The 16,724-nt window shown below is 47.4% G+C and overlaps 1 long non-coding RNA gene across 1 annotated transcript in view; it reads left to right on the top strand.

Annotated features, from left to right (window-relative positions):
• LOC129670167 (uncharacterized) overlaps positions 1–16,724 on the top strand; it is a 45,038-nt gene that overhangs the window by 14,265 nt on the left and 14,049 nt on the right. The window contains exon 3 of the long non-coding RNA XR_008719132.1: positions 14,363–14,566. This is a non-coding gene — a long non-coding RNA (uncharacterized LOC129670167). The remainder of the gene's footprint in view (positions 1–14,362; positions 14,567–16,724) is intronic.

The raw sequence follows: 16,724 nt of genomic DNA, 5'->3' as shown, positions 1-16,724 counted from the left end.
CCTGTCCATCTGTATACAATACCCCTGCCTCCCTGTCCATCTGTATATAATACCTCTGCCTCCCTGTCCATCTGTATATAATATCCCTGCCTCCTTGTCTATCTGTATGCAATAGCCCTTCCTCTCTATTCAACTCTTTGTAATAAACATGCTAAATATGGGGTGCTGAGACTTTTTCATCCAAGAGCCCAGACCACCCAATCCCAGCTTTTCTGTGTCTGTGTGTCTATCATTTCTTCATCCTATAGTCACTTCTAGTCTGGAATTCAGGACGCAGGCTGTGCAAGGACCAGGCACATTGGGACAAAAATTAAAGAAACTATTAGTGACTAAGTCCTGTCTATTTGGGGCCGACTGTTACAAAGGTTTATGTTTGCTGTCATAGACTGTTTGCTAGAAACAGTGCTGGTGGAGGGATGGAGACAGATGCCCGGGGCCTGCTGGCCAGCCAATGTAGCTAAACACCCAAAATTCAGGTTTAGTAAAGAGACACCCCAAGTCATTGTCTGACCTCCACATGCACAGGCAAGGCCTGACACACACATGTGCACGCATGCACACACTGGGAGAAAAAGAGGGAGAGAGAGAGGAGGGGGCAGTATATTCCTGTAATCTCTTGTAGGACAGGAAGATTCCTGGGGCTCATTAATCAGTGAGCTCCAAAGTGAGGGGCCTATAAAATAACCCCAGCACTTGGGAGGCAAAGGCAGGTAGATCTCTGTGAGTTCCAGGACTCTATCTCAAGGAAGAAAAAAAAAAGGAGTGATACCAACATCAACCTCAGGCTTCCATTTGCACATTCAAACACACACACACACACACACACACACACACACACACACACATCAGTTCAGCTTGACAAACTTAGGGGACAATGTGGGCACTATTAAATTCATTTCTTGTGTCTTTAAAAGCCTTGATTCAGGTGGCAATGTCTGCTTTCTTCTTGTCTAATTAATCAAGGTCTCTTGTCCTCTGGTGTGTGTATTTTTGTTCTTGTTTTTTGCTTTGTTTTGTTTTTTAGGGATTTTTGTTTGATTTGTGTGTGTGGTTTTTGGTTTTGGGGTTATTTGTTTGTTTGTTTTTTGTTTTGTTTTTTCAAGACAGGGTTTCTCTGTGTAGCCCTGGCTGGCCTGGAACTCACTCTGTAGACCAGGCTGGTCTCAAACTCAGAGACCCACCTGCCTCTGCCTCCTGAGTGCTGGGATTAAAAGTGTGAGCCACCACTGCTGGCATGTATTTTGTGTTCTTAGAGCAATTATGTGTCATTAATAAATGTTCAACTCTAAGGAGCAAAAACATCTCAGTTTAAAAAAAAAATTCACTGCCTCTTGACTTTCTAGTTAGCAGTAACAAAGATAACTCCCAGTGCTTAATAATTTAGCCTTTTGGGTGAAGTTCTCGTCAGAATAGGTCGAAAGCATGAATAATTCACAGGTTTGTGAATTATGCTGCCCAGCTGTGCAAACACTGGCCCAAAAACACCTTATGTGCTTACCAAGAGGCTCAGGGTGTCTAGATCAAGTGACTGGGTCACAGTGAAACTAAATCTGGTTCATGGGAGTCCCAGGTCATAGTTGATGCTATCAAACAATACTGCCTGTTACATTTTACAGGTCTCTTCAGGGTGAAATACACAATCCACAATCACCTCAAATTGGAGAAATGAGACTCTAAAGTCTGTGTCCTTTCTCCCACATGTTCACCAAGTGACCAAACCATTCCTGCCCAACTCATGTTCTAGCACTTTAGCCTTGGTGAAATGAGACTGTTTCTAAATTTGCTTTCTATTATGGGACTGAGTATCCTCTCTGTCTGTGTGTGTGTGTGTGTGTGTGTGTGTGTGTGTGTGTGTGTATTACAAGTGTGTCTTGTGGCCATGGAGGTCAGAAGGGGATGTCAGATGCCCCTGCATCTGGGTTTTGGATGGTTCTGAGCCACCATGTGGGTGCTGGGAACTGACCCCAGGTCCTTTGCTCTACACTGGGAATGGCTTATCTTGGTTGATTGGCTTGATGAAGCAGACCTCTGGGTGTGCCTATGGGGGACTTTCCAAAGACAATTGGATCATAAGAACTGTAAGAGCCCTGACCTAATATATTTAGTCCACAGATGGATTCTAACTTTTCTGTGTTGGGGAGAAAACCCAGAGCCTCCTACATATAAACCAAGCGCTGTACCAACTAGCCCTGGGTTAAACTACTGGGAGGTGGTGGAACCATAACTCAGGGGAAGCCGGGGAGGAGTGTCACCAGGAAGTACAGCTTGCTCTGGCTACCTTCTATTTCTCTCTGCCTCTTGGCAGCTGTGATGTGAGTTGGTTTGCTTCACCAAACTTTTTCCACTATGATGGAGTGACTCCTATGAAACTGTGAGTTTAAAAAAAAAATCTTTCTTTTTTATGAGTTGCTTATTGTCAGGCATTCTGTGATAGCAATGAAAAATTAATTAAAATGAAGGTCTCACTTCCTCATAGAATCAACTTTTTGTCTTTCTTTTTTGTTTTCTGTTTGTTTGTTTGTTTGTTTGTTTTGTTTTGTTTTTTAGACTGGGTCTCATTATATAGTCCTAGTTAGCCTGGAACTTGCTTTGTAGACCAGGCTGGCCTTGAACTCATAGGAATTCATCTGCTTCTGCCTCCTCAATGCTGGGATCAAAGGTGTGCAACACTACACCCAGTAGAAAACAAAACATGTTTATTCTGTCTAAAGTCAGCTCCTCCGTGTCTACTCTGTGTCCTTTCTTGCTCACTCAAGAACATTCTCTCCATTTTCTCTCCCCTTTTTTTCCTACATCATAATTTTTTTTTGCTAATACATCACACTAAAGATGAAAGATGAGAAAATGAGAAGAAGCGTTATTAATCATTACAAAGATGCAATGTGAAACCACAGTTAAACACCACTACACACCAAGAAAAGATGGTGAAGGTGTGAAAGACAGGCCAATGTCAAGTGTGATATATAAAAAGACTGACTAAAACTCTTCTGAGTGGACAAGAAATATGCTACCTAAGTGCCAGACTCTTCTTCCATTTTTAACAACCTCCACTACCACCACCAACTCCTCATCCTCCTTCTCTTCATTTTTCTGTGGTACCTGGGGACTCAGTATGCTAGGCAAATGCTCTACCATGGAGCCACACCCCCGTCCCTCACTGGGGGACTCTAGGCTGGTGCTCTGTCACTGAGCCACACTCCAACTCCTCAGCGGGGGGTTCTAGGCAGGGGCTCTACTACTAAGCCATGACCCCAGCCTTTTCACTTTTGAGGTAGGGTATTGGTGCCTTGAACAAATGATCCTTTTGTCTCAGCTCTCCAAATGCTGGAACTACAGGCCTGCACTACCCAGGTCCATCTTAATACATTTTATTTCTTCTTCTTTTTTTTTTTCAAGACAGGGTTCCTCTGTGGAGCCTTGGCTGTCCTAGACTCACTTTGTAGACCAGGCTGGCCTCAAACTCAGAGATGTGCCTGCCTCTGCCTCCCTGAGTGCTGGGATTATAGACTTGTGGCACTGCACCACATTTTATTTCCTGAAATGAAATTTTATTTTAGAAGAGAAATTGGCAGTGTATTGAAATGTTAACGATGCAACTATCACATGATCCAGCTGTACCCTGCTGGCATCTTCCCTAAGAGCTGAGATTCCCACAGCTTGTACTCCTCCCATCCTGTTAAAGATCCTGTTGACGATAATGTCCCAGTTGCTGTCAGTGATGACATTTGCAGGCTTCCTGCTAAGAATCCCTCAAGCAGTTTCAACTAAAGCCTTATTCCTGGAGCTCTGTCTGCCTCATAACTCAGGGGTCTTCATTCAGTGGATGGATTTCTGACCAAGGGTAAAAAGTTTCAGAAGCTCACTAAGCTGCTTAGACAAGGAGGAAATGCTATCAGACAAAAGAAACCAAACGCTGTAGAAGGCTGATTTTTTCATGAACGAGAAACATGAGCATCCACATCTCAGTTTCCAGATGGGCAGGAGGCTGTATTCGACAGAGACTTGCCTGAGTTAATTAAGGAGAAATTGCTACTAATGTCATGAGATAGGCTACGTCTAAGGCTCCCAGGTACCCTTTTATTCTCTGTTCTCCTCTTGACACCGGTGCCCAGGGGTCCCCTAGCATTGGGCAGATATGCCTCCCAAGAATCAGACCCCAGAGATATGACATTTTCAAGCTCTGAGGGTGGACATTAAAAAGGGGCCAGCAAGATGGCTGAATGGGTAAAGGCCCTTGCTGTCAACACTGCTGACATGAGTTCATCCCTGAGAAAGAAAGAAACCACTGGGCGGTGGCACACACCTTTAATTCCAGGACTTGAGAGGCAGAGACAGGTGGATCTCTGTGAGTTCCAGGCCAGCTAGGGGTATACAGAGAAACCCTGACTCAAAAAAAAAAAAAAAATTGAAGAAGAAGAAAGTAAGGACGGAAGAATCAGCTCCTGTGGCTTGTCTTCTGACCTCCACACACATACATATATGTTTTTTTTTTTAATTCCAAACATGGGACTAGGGAGATAGCCCAGTGGGTAGAGGTGCTCACACAGCAAGCCCCAGAGGAAGTAGGCACGAGTGTGAATGCCCAGCACCCACACACCCACCCAGCACCCATGGTGAGCGTGGTGCCGTGCCTGTGATCCCAGCACTGGGAGGCAAACAGGGAATCTTGATTGCTCAGTGGCCAGGATTCCACGATGCCCAGCTCTCAAGCTCTGTGCAGCCAAGGATGACCTTAAACTTCTAATCTTCCTGCTTCCCCCTCACAATCCCTGAGTTTACAGGTGCAAACCACCATATCCAGCTGCTGACATGCATTTCTTTCATCCTGGCCTGGGGTGGTTTCTGAAAGGCCTCAAGTTTAGGGTGTAAGGGGGATACTGAGGTAGACTGTCATTTTGGTAAGAAATTTATTAACAGCTATTAATGCCACATGGACATTTAGACAGACAGCTGAACAGAGGGAGCTCAGAGGAGAATTCAGGCCTCCACGCCCTATATAAGCAAACAATATGGTGGGTCTCTGATGAGGCTCTTTTTGTAGGTCCCAGTAAAAGGGAGAAGTTTTACAGCAGGCCCCTGCACCCCAGGTCTGATTTCCAGGCAGCAGTGGGAGAGGAGGGAATTGGAGGAAGCAGTGATTCAAAAGATGTGGGGAACTGAGCCAGGCACTGTGGCGCTCACCTGTAATCCCAGCAGAGGCAAGCGGATCTCTGTGAGTTGGAGGCCAGTCTGGTCTAAAAAGTGAGTACAGGACAGCCAAGGCTACACAGAGAAACCCTATCTTCAAAACAAAACAAAATATGGGAAACTAAGGAGGGGCATCTTTCGTTGAAGTGTACCCACTGGGAGGGGGCATTGCCACTCGAGTCACCTTCTGACGTCTGAAGAGTCTGTTACAGGCTCTCAGAAGGGTATCCATCTGGCCTTGTGGCATCAGGGATCCCAGAACCAGCCATCAGGATGGACCTCAGAGTTCGCTCCTACACATTAACCCGAGCCAGTAGGCACCCTGAGCACATCTCACAGCGGCTTCCTGCATACTGCATTGGGACTCTGCCCTGCAAATTCTAGCTGCTTTGACCTGGCCTACCCATCTCCTGGAAACTCAGGAGGACATGGGCTCTGCCTGGGCTGCCTGCTCAGATCTCAGCCCACAAACTCTTCACCTCCCTAGCTTCCCCAACACTGCTGCTCTCTCTGATGCAACTCTGTAGGTGTTCAAGGTGGGAGGGCGTGTTAGACTTTTCGGTGATAAACACCCAAGAGAAACAATTTAAATGTGACCTAGCTGCACAGCTGCTACGTATGTGGAGAGGGTCTAGGTCTGTCCCATGCATGCTCTTTGGTTGGTGGCTCAGTCTGTGTGAGTCCCAGTGGGCCAGGTTAGTTGACTCTGTAGGTCTCCTTGTGGTGTGCCATATCCGACGGCCTCAATCCTTCCTCCCACTCTTCCACAAGACACCCTGAGCTCTGCCTAATGTCTGCCTGTGGGTCTCTGCATCTGTTTCCATCAGCTGCTGGATAAAGCTCTCAGGAGGGAGTTACACTAGACTGTCTGCCAGCATAGCAGAGTGTCGTTAATAGTGTCAGGGTCTGCCTCTCTCCCATGGGGTAGATCACCAGTTTGCCAGTCCCTCAACCTCTGCTCCACCTTTAGCTCTACATTTCTTGTACACAAAACAAATTTTGGTGATCATGTGGGTCCCCTAACAATTCGATCAGGGGCGGTCTCTGATCCTGCTGGGTCCCTGTCCCCTAGCTGGGCTGCCTTATCTGGCCTTAGAGAATGAGGATGGCTAGACCTGCTGAAGCTTGAGGCCAGGGTGGGTTGGTACCCCTTGGGAACTTCCCCTTCTCTGAGAAGAAGTGGAGTGGGGTTCGGCATGAGGTTGGGACTGGGAAGAGAGGAGGGAGGGGCCTGGGATCAGGCTATAAAGTGATTAAGTAAATTTAATTTTTTTTAATCAAGAAAGGTGGCTGGGCTGCAGCTCCCTCAGTAGAGTGACTGTCCGAAGCCCGGGGGTCCATGCCAAAATTACTTCAACTTGTGGTAGTGAGGGCCTAGCACAGACCAAGTAGAGGCAGAACAGAAATTCAAGGTCATCCTTGGCTACATAAGGCATTTGAGGCCATCCTGTGTTACACAAGACCCTATGGTTAAAAAAAAAAAAAATTACGTGAACTTTTTTTTTTTTTAATTTGTGTGTGTTCAGAGTATTGATCCCTTGGGGAATCCTGACCACTCCAATCTCCTTCCTCCCTTTGTTTGTGGGATAAATCTCACAGCCGCCTGTAGAGGTCACCAGAGGAAGGAAAGTCAGAAAAGGACAAGAATCTCCGTGAACACACTAGCAGGGCACCACCCAGAGTAAGACATTCCCTTCACAGAACCAAAACTCGAAATGAAGAAAGAGTGAAGCCCTTAGCAAAACAAATGTCATCATAAGCAACCACAATAGGGCTTGTCCAGTGAAGAGCAAAGATAGAAAGATTTGATTATGTTCTGGCATCTGGAACAGTCTAGCTGAAGTCAGAGTTATTAAATTCTTCTTTTCCAAAGCTAGGCATTCAGGTCTTTAACATTCTGGTGGCTACAACTCTGTGTGTGTGCGTGTGTATGTTTCTTCATAGTATTTTCTTATTTTTAGGCAGTTACAGGGATGCAACTCAAAGACTAGACTTCCTTTTGCTAGCCAAGTGCTCTACCCCTGAGCCACACCCCAGCCCCTCCCTGGGGGATTCTAGGCAGGTGCTCTACCACTGAGCCATGTCCCCCACCTATTAAATAATTGTTCACATTGTGATGTTTTGCTACTGTGATAATAATATATATATCCAATATATATTGGTTCTTCGAGCCAGGGTTTCTCTGTATAACTGCCCTGGCTATCCTGGAACTCACTTTGTAGACCAGGCTGGCCTTGAACTCACAGAGATCTGCCTCCTGAAATCAAAGGCATGAGCCACCATTACGGAGCTATCAAATTATATTAATTAGCATATCTAGCACTTCAAACATATATTATTATTGAGGAATAGCATTAATCTAATAAAATTTTCTCTGGAAGAAATTAAATATACTGTGTTGATCTGCAAATATTCCCACAGTGGTAAAGCTATCCTGGCAATGGAGAAGACTACAGACATATACAGGAAAATACACACCAACACAAGAATAGAACTAATTTGGCTGCAGTGGCACATATCTGTAATCCCTCATTTAGGAGATAAAAGCAGGAGTATCAGGAATTCAAAGCCAGCCTCAGCTACAAAGGAAGTTCAAGGCCAGCCCTAGTTAAATGACATCCTATTTCAAACTAAAAAAAAATTAGGAAAGACAGGAAGAGGGAAAGAAGGATATTAGACCTTCTTGTGGCATTAAAGGGGTGTTGCTTTGACATTTGAATGTGTATTCATAGTCCCCATATACCCCTGACTGCAGCAACACTTGGGGATTTAACAATACCTAGGTTGGAATTTTCTTTTGCTAAAGTAGACTTGTTCCAGGGAAGTAGTTTTCAGTCTAAAGCCAACTAACTCTCTCAGAGAGAGGATGCATGGTGGCTGCTTTGGCTGTGTGCACCTTAAAAAACAAAACAAAAACATCTGTGCAGGGCTCAAGGCGTGGCTGGGTGGTAGGACACTTGCCTAGAATCCCTGTGAAGCGCCCTAGGGTTTCAATTGCTGTGATAATAGCACCATGACCAAAATCAACTTGAGGGGGAAAAAGGTTTCTTTCTATTTATGTTTCTACATCACAGTCCATCATGGAAGCAGGGCAGGATAGGAAACTGGAAGCAGGAGCTGATACAGAGGCCAAGGAAGGGTGCTGCTCACTGGCCTGCTCCTTGTGGCTTGCTCAGCCTGCTTTCTTCTAGAACCCAGGATCAACTGCCCAGGAGTGGCACCATTCACAGTGAGCTGAGCCCTCCCACAGCAATCATTATTCAAGGCAATATCTCCCAGCCTTGCCTACAAGCCAATCTTATGGAGGCATTTTCTCAAGCAAGATTACCTCTGCCCAGATGTCTCTAGGCTTGTGTCAAGTTGACAAAACCAACCAGTACAGAAGGGCTTTTTCATGTTGTATGAAAAATAAAATTCAACATCCTTAGCCATCAAAGAAATGCAAATCTAACCCAGCTCCAAAGGAGTGGGGAGAGGAAGGTCACTGGGAACAGCCTAGCCAAAAAAAAAAAAAACAAAAACAAAAAAAACAAAAAACAGTTACACCTTCAGATTCAGGGAGAGACCCTGCCTCAAAGCAAATAGGTGGAGAATGGTAAGACTACACCAGATGTTCCCCACACATGGCAAATAAATTACAAAAGGGTGTGGTGAGTAAGGCTGGAGAAATGACTCAGTGGTTAAGAACACTTGTTGCATCTGGGCATGGTGGTGCAGAGGCAGGCGGATCTCTGTGAGTCCAGGTCAGCCAAGGCTACATAGACAAACCTTGTCTCAAAAACAAAACAAAAAAAGCAAGCAAGAAAGAAACAAAGAAACAAAGCCAGATATTATGGTACAAATGTGCAATCTCAAGAGGAGAAACTTGCAGAGGCAGGTTTCAACTCCATCCTCAACAACTGGATTCAGAAAGCCCCTGTATCAGAAAAACAAAAGCACTACCAAGCATGGCTGCTTTCCCTGCGCAGTTAATTTTGCATCAAATCCCAGAGAAAGGGAGCAACATTCGCCAGGTCCACCGGGGGACGCTATTGTCCCGGCTCTGAGTCCTGACTAATGGGCCTCTTGCCTTTCTAGAGCAGTATCATTTTGCCCCTTTTGTCAAGAGGCCCCAGCCATCTCCACCATCCCCCTCCTTTCACTTTCACACAGGGACAAAGATGCATCTCCCTGGGCCGGATCATCTTGTGGAATTATTTATACCCATCCCCCCAGGAGTTAAGCTTCTGCTGCTGGTGTTTTGGCCTGTCAGGTTGACATAATTATGTGACCTAAATGATTTCCTGCTGAATCTAACTACCATGTCCTAGTTCCCTCTGGAAAGTGCTTACGAGGGCCATGGGGGATCATACGTGAAAAGTCCCTTATTCCAAGCTGGGGCTGGAGCCATCAGTGGTTCCACTGGCTGTCCTCACAGAGAGTTTGGTTCCCAGCACCCATATCTAGTGGCTCAGAACCACCTTCACCTGCAGCTCCAAACCGTCCGGCGTCCTTGAACACCCAGTAAGGTGCAGGTACTCACAAGGACACACACGTACACGTAAAACAAAAGTAAATGTATTTTTAGAAAGTATGCAAGCTGAGGTGGTGATGGGGCTCAGATGATTCGCTGCTCTGAGACCTTAAAGAGCCCTTCTGGACTGGGGAGCCGGCTCAGCGGGTAAGGGGGGTGGCACTGAAGTGTGAGCACCAGCGCTCACATAGGCTGGACGGACGTGCCAGCTTCCTGCTTGGCAGGTTCTCGGTTCAAATGTCTTGGTACATAGTAAGATGGAGGGTAAGGTGGAAAGAAGTCAACCTCCTGCCTCCATGCAGGGCCACATCGGCACACACATGTAGCCATCAACACGCAGTACCCCTACACACACACACACGCGCGCGCGCGCACACACACACACACACACACACACACACACACACACACACGGGTCCTTCTTAGTCATAGTGTGCTATGTGGATCACAGTTTTCCAGCAGAAACCATGCACCGAAGTGTGTGTAGGGCTGATGAGCCTCCTGTGTAGGCCCCATGGCTGATAGTAACCGAGGCAGCCACTCATGGAGCTCAGTTCGTGGGTGCTCTCCCAGCCTGAATGTGGGCTCTGTGCCACCAACTATGCCAAGGTTGCTAGAAAAATCTGGAAATGTGGATTTTTTTCCCCCACAGGACTCTTCAAACGATTCAGTATTGGCAGCTCGTTATGGAGTTTTCTGGCTCTTGTCCACTCTGGAGCCCGCCTACACTCTTTGCACCGATATCCACCAGAGAGTGCCCTTCAGAGCCTCTGGTGGAGTCTCAAAGACCAAAGACCGCCAGTAAATACCACAGGACATGTATCATGAGAGTTTGCGTGTGTGTGAGAGAGTGTGTGCACACGTGTGTTTTGTACAGGTGGATGGGGCCAGAGGCGGACGTAGGTTGTCTTTCTCATGCTCCATCTTGTGTTTTGCCACAGGATCTCTCACTGAACCTAAATCTCACGAATTCAGCTTAGAAGGACTGTTTCATTCACAATAGACAGAAGGGAGAAAGGCAGGGGAAGGAGAGGGGAGCAGAGGTGTAGGGGTGAAGAGAAGACAGAAGAGCCGAGAGGAGAGGAGAGGAGGGGAGGGGAGGGGAGGGGAGGGGAGGATGGGAGGAGAGGATAGGGGAGGATGGGAGGAGAGGAGAGGAAAAGACAGAAGAGAGGAGAGGAGGGGCCTGAAGACTTATTTCCTCCATATGATACTATCTTAATTCCCTAACTTGTCCAGATCCTATTCTTCTGGAAAGTGTGTGTGTGTGTGTGTGTGTGTGTGTGTGTGTGTGTGTGAGTGCGTGCACGCACATTAAAAGTAACTCTGAGCCTCTCCCTCAGCCTGGGGCTCACCAACCCCCCCCCCCAGCGCCAAGGTTACCCGTGTTTGCTGCCAGGCTCAGAGTTACTTTTAATGTGTCTACTTGTGTGTGTCTCTGCAAGTGTATACCATGTGTTTGTGGTACCCCGGAGACCAGAGAGGGTGTTGGATTCCCTGAAGCTGGAGCTACAGGCAGTTGTGAACCACCATGTAGGTGCTGAGAACAAACCTGGGTCCTCTGCAAGACAAGGAAGTGTCTTTCATTGCTGAACCTCCCAAGCCCCATGCCCAGCTATTTTACTCGGGCCCTGGGGACCAAACGCAGAGCCTCAGTTTGTATAGCAAGTACTCTACAACTCGGCTTTCTCCTCAGCAACTCCTGGAAGATTTTTTTTTTTAATGCTTGAACTTTATTTGTGTATTTTGGGGGACACACACATCACAACACACCTGTGAGGTCAGGAGACAATGCAGTCCTTGGAACTCAAGGCAGTTCTCTTCTACCATGTGGGTTCTAGGGCTTGAACTCAGGTCCTCAGGCTTGGTGATGAGCCTCTTTACCTGCTTCGCCATCTCACCTGCCCATGGCAGTCCTTTGCCCAAGCAGTCGAGGCGTCAGTAGCTTCTGTGAAAGCCTTCACAGCAGGCTCACCCACAGGAGCATCGTATTCTGCTCCCATCTCCTCAGCCCCTACCGCTGTCTCCATCCTGACACTGCTAAAGCAGACAGCATCCTCAGGAGATGCCAGCTCCTTGCCCCTCACCCATCCAGACATGCCTAGCAGTTGACCTCGCTGTCCCTGGCTGGTTTCCTGGTCCTTCTGTATTGGGGGAGGGGCCCGTCCTCACAGCTCAGACAACAAGAGCCCTGGATCCTGGAACTAGGTGGGATTTGAAAGTCCTGGATGCTTAGCTCTTCACACACACCCAGTGAGTGTGATCTCGGCTGCAGGGTCTAAAATAGATGTGCTTGGCAGGGGCCCGCCTAAGGTGGCGAAATGGGAGCGCACATGCCCAGCTGAGGTGTATGTGGAAAAGGAAGCTAGAACGGCGCACCTCCCCGGCGCATATCCAGCAGGAAGGACTTGTCTTGTTATTATTTACTTTTTTATTTCTGTTTTATTTTTGAGGCAGGTTTCTCTGTGTAGCCCTGGCTGTCCTGGACTCTGTACACCGGGCTGGCCTTGAACTCACAGAGATCTGCCTGCCGTTGCCTCCCCAGATGCTGGATTTGGGGGCTCTCAGCACACAAAGTAGAGAGTATAAGGTCTGGCAATGAGGGAAGGAAGAGGAGAGTGCATGCATGCTCTCTCTCTCTCTCTCTCTCTCTCTCTCTCTCTCTCACACACACACACACCACACACACAGCCTGAGGACAGAATGTCTCCTCTTAGCCACCATCCCTTTGTGCACATACGTGCATGCACACACAAAAATAAAATTTCTTCATTTATTTTTCTATTTAATTTATTTGTCTGTTTGTTTGTGTTTGTAGCCTTGGCTGTCCTGGAACTCTCTCTGTAAACCAGGCTGACCTCAAAGTCAGAGATCTATCTACCTCTGCCTCCTGAGTGCTGGGATTAAAGGTGTGTACCACCATGCCCAGCTAAAAAATCAAAAACAAAGTGGATGACATTTGCAGGGTGACAGCCCAGGCAGGCCTGAAACTGATATAGAGTTAAAGATGACCTTGACCTTCTGATCATCCTGACTCTGTCGCTCAAGTGCTAGGATTGCAGGTGTGAGCCACCATTCCCAGGTTAAGGGTGCCGGGGCTCAAATCCAGGGCTTCATGAATGCTACCCAAGTACTCTGCCATCTGAGCTCCATCCCTGACCCCTCAAGAGAACACATTTGATCTTTGTCAACCAAACAAGACAGGTGTCCAGATATGAGAGAGCCCTTGTGAGATCACAATGACTCAAGCAGCAAACTTAAAACACTGTGAGCTGAGAGCCAAAGGCAGAGGAAAATGTTAGGCTGGGTCTCAGGAGGCAGGATGAGCCAACACGACAAATGGCCAGCACTAGGGGACGCCCAGGGCCACTTCCAAGTGTTAATGTGTCCCTGCTGTGTGCAGACAGTACTTGGGGAGGCTTGTCTGGCCAGCTTTGTAAGAAATGAATCCTGGAATATGTAGCTTATGTGTCTCAGGGGGTAAATGTACAAGAATGATGGATTGCCAGGGTTAGTCAGAGGAAGTGTGCTGTGGGGAGGGGGGGGTTGAGCACGTCACAACTTCCATCCTTGAGCCGGCTGTCCCTCAGGTTGTCAGCCCTCCGAATGTGGACTGATCCATACCGCAGCCCTCCCTGGTTATCCAGCTGTCAGACAGCACACGTGACCTCTCTCAGCTTCTACAACCTTGAGTCAAATTTCCTAAGAAACCTGGGGCTAGGGAGATGGCTGCTCACTGTGCAAACAGGAGGACCTGAGTTCAGATCCTGTCCCCAGCACCCACATAAGAAGTGGGTGTGGCAGCATATGCCTGTAACACCGCGCCCCATCCCACCCACACTGAGGAGGCAGAACCAGGGAGAACCCTGGAGGGCTAAAGGCTCAGCAGTAGATGCCTGGCCTCCACTCCAACAACTTTATCCCTTGAGACAGATGACAGGTATGAGCCATGAGAGCAGGCTTCCCCCACGGGTGCTGGGGGTCCGCACTCAGGTCCCCATGCATGCTTTCCTCACTGAGCTATATCTCCAGCACATAATTTAAATATATTCTCTTCTATTTATTTGTGCTGTGTGTATGCGTGTGTGTGCGTGTGCGTGCACGAGTGGTTGCACGGGTTCTCTCTCCCCGCCCAGGCATGGGCCCGAGGGATCAATCTCATGTTGTCTGTCTGTCAGGAGCCTTTACCCTCTGGACCATCTCCCTAGGGCCCCACCTGCGAGTAGTTTTTAAAAACTGCTTCCTTAGGAAGCACTACAACCTTCCGGCTTTTCCCACAGTCCCTAGCCATGCATGCCACCTCATTCTTCTGCCAAGTTGCTGCTTTGGGGTACGCTGGGAGGTGGGGGTTTAGGAAGACGGGTACAGATTCTTCACTAAAGTAACAATCCAATAGCACCCCGACAATGTGCCCATGGATTCCGAAATCCCCCTCCACCACAAGATCTGGGCGTTCCCCAGAGATGCCGGCAGGAAAGCTCATTTGGGGTTTTCTTCTTCATTCTGGCACTAAGTCAGTTTTTGGCTGTAGACAGAATCTATTTTGAGTTGCCCGTGTGTGTGTCTGTGTGTGTGTGTATGTGTGTGTGTGTGTGTATGTGTGTGTGTGTGTGTGTGTGTTTTCTGTGGGCTTTACATCTGAAATGCTTCTCTCCCTCCCAGACTCCCAGAGACGGAGACAGCCCAGCAGGGAGAGCTTTTCTCAGGCGCAGATGGCCACTGTGGGGGAGAGGAGACTGCCCTGGACCTCTTCCACCTGTGCCTGCGAAAGGAAGTCAACTTCCTGGTCAGCCTTCAACATCGGAATACACTGACCGCCGGGATGTCACGGCGCCCACCTCTCATCCCAGCACCCCAGAGGCTGAGGTAGGAGGATAGGAAATTTGAAGCTAGCCTGGGTTACTTAGTGAGTTCCAAGACAGCCTGGGCTACGTAGCAAAAGATTCCTTAAAAAAAAAAAAAAAAAATCAAGGTCATTCTTACCCGCAGAGCAAGTGGAAGGCTAGCGTAATGGCTACATGAGACCCTTTCTCAAACAAATAAATATGGCTGATTCGTCCTGATCGTAACTGTGTGCAGAGCCACTCATGACCAAATGATGCTGTCTAATTCGTATTTTAATTCCATTTGTGATAGTCTGGATACACAGGATTCCCGAGTCCACTTAGTTGCAGTTTTCCTTTCTGTGCATTTCAGCTACGTGTGGTCAAGCACAGTCCAAAGCTATAAAATGAAAATTTCCAGGGTCAGAGAGATAGCCTCCTGGGTAAAGACGCCTGCTGCCAAAGCCTGATGGCCTGGATTCATTCCCCGGCATCCCTCTGATGAAAGGGGGGAAATGTCTCCCCGAGTTACCCTCTGACCTCCACATGTACACGGTCGCACGTGCAATCCTACAGGCATACACATGGCTCAGTGGTGAGGGGCACTGGCTGTTCTTCCAGAGGACCCGGGTTCAATTCCCAGCACCCACATAGCTCAAAACTGGAACTCCACTTCCAGAGGATCTGGCACCCTCAGACAGACATGTGCAGGCAAAACATCCATGCACAAAAAATTAGTAAATCCTTAAAAATATAAAAAAATAATACATTTTTAAAGTTGTATTGGTGGTTTACAGAGTTTTTTTTAAAAAAGAACTGCTTTATTTTTTTTAATTTATTTATTTTATTTTATGTACTGTTGGTGTTTTGCCTGCGTGTGTGTCTATGTAAGGGTGTTGGATCCTCCAAAACTACAGTTACAGACAGTTGTGAGCTGCCATGTGGGTGCTGAGAATTGAACCTAGGTCCTCCGGAAGAGCAGCCAGTGTCCCTGAACACTGAGCCATCTCTCCAGTCCCCTGTTTCCTATTTTTAGTTAAAACTTTTAATGTTTTTGAGAATTCCATTGATGAGAAATGTATTTTTGGCTTTTCTTTTTTTGTTTGTGCGTCTGTTTGGTTTTTTGTTGTTGTTTTGTTTCAGTTTTTGGTTTTTCGAGATAGGGTTTTTCTGTGTAGCCTTGGCTACGGGGTTTTTCTGTGTAGCCTTGTCTAACCTGGACTCACTTTGTAGACCAGACTGGCCTCACAGAGATCCACCTTCTTCTGCCTCCCTAAGTGTTGGGATTAAAGGTATGCAACTGCCACCCAGACTATGTATCTGGCTTTTCTTTTCCTCACTCTTCTACCTCCTTAGGCTGGAGTGCAACTCTGTGGTAGAACACCTGTCTAGAGTTCCCCAGTGAGGGGCTGGGGTGTGGCTCAGTGGTTGAGCCCCTGCCTAGAATCCCCCAGTGAGGGGCTGAAGTGTGGCTCAGTGGTAGAGCACATGCCTCGAATCCCCCAGTGAGGGGCTGAGGGCTAGCTCAGTGGTTGAGCACCTGCCTAGAATCTTCAATGAAGGCTGTGGATATAGCTGAGTCATAGAATATTTGCTAAGCATGTGTGAAGCCCTCAGTTCCATCCCTAGTACTGAAAAGGAAATAAAAAGGAAGAAGGGGAAAAGAAAGGAAGGTAGAAGAAACAGAGTAGGGAGGAAAAGAAAAAAGGAAGGAAGAGAGAAAGAAGAGATACAGCCTGGTGAAATGGCTCAGCAGGTATGAGTGTTTTCGACACAAGCCTGATGACTTGAGTTCAATCGTAGAACCCACATGAAGGTAGGAGAGAACCAACTACATGAAAGTGTTCTCTAACCTCCACATGCATGTTGGCGCATGTAGCTCCCCTGACTCCATCATTCACACACACAGCAATAATCTTACATATTTTAAAGGAAAGGAAAGGGAAGGGAAGGGAAGGGAAGGGAAGGGAAGGGAAGGGAAGGGAAGGGAAGGGAAGGGAAGGGAAGGGGAAAGGGAAAGGGAAAGGGAAAGGGAAAGGAAAGGAAAGTAAAGGGGAAAGGGAAAGGGAAAAGGAAAAGGAAAAGGAAAAAGGAAAGGAAAAGGAAAAAGGAAAGGAAAGGAAAGGAAAGGAAAGGAAAGGAAAGGAAAAGGAGGGAAGGAAGGAAGGAAGGAAGGAAGGAAGGAAGGAAGGAAGGAAGGA

The sequence above is a fragment of the Psammomys obesus genome, unplaced genomic scaffold (assembly GCF_907164565.1).
Source record: "Psammomys obesus unplaced genomic scaffold, mPsaObe1.curated_primary_1811, whole genome shotgun sequence".
Classification (NCBI taxonomy): domain Eukaryota; kingdom Metazoa; phylum Chordata; class Mammalia; order Rodentia; family Muridae; genus Psammomys; species Psammomys obesus.
The sequence above is the reverse complement of the archived record's forward strand: the minus strand, read 5'-3'. Positions and strand labels throughout refer to the sequence as shown.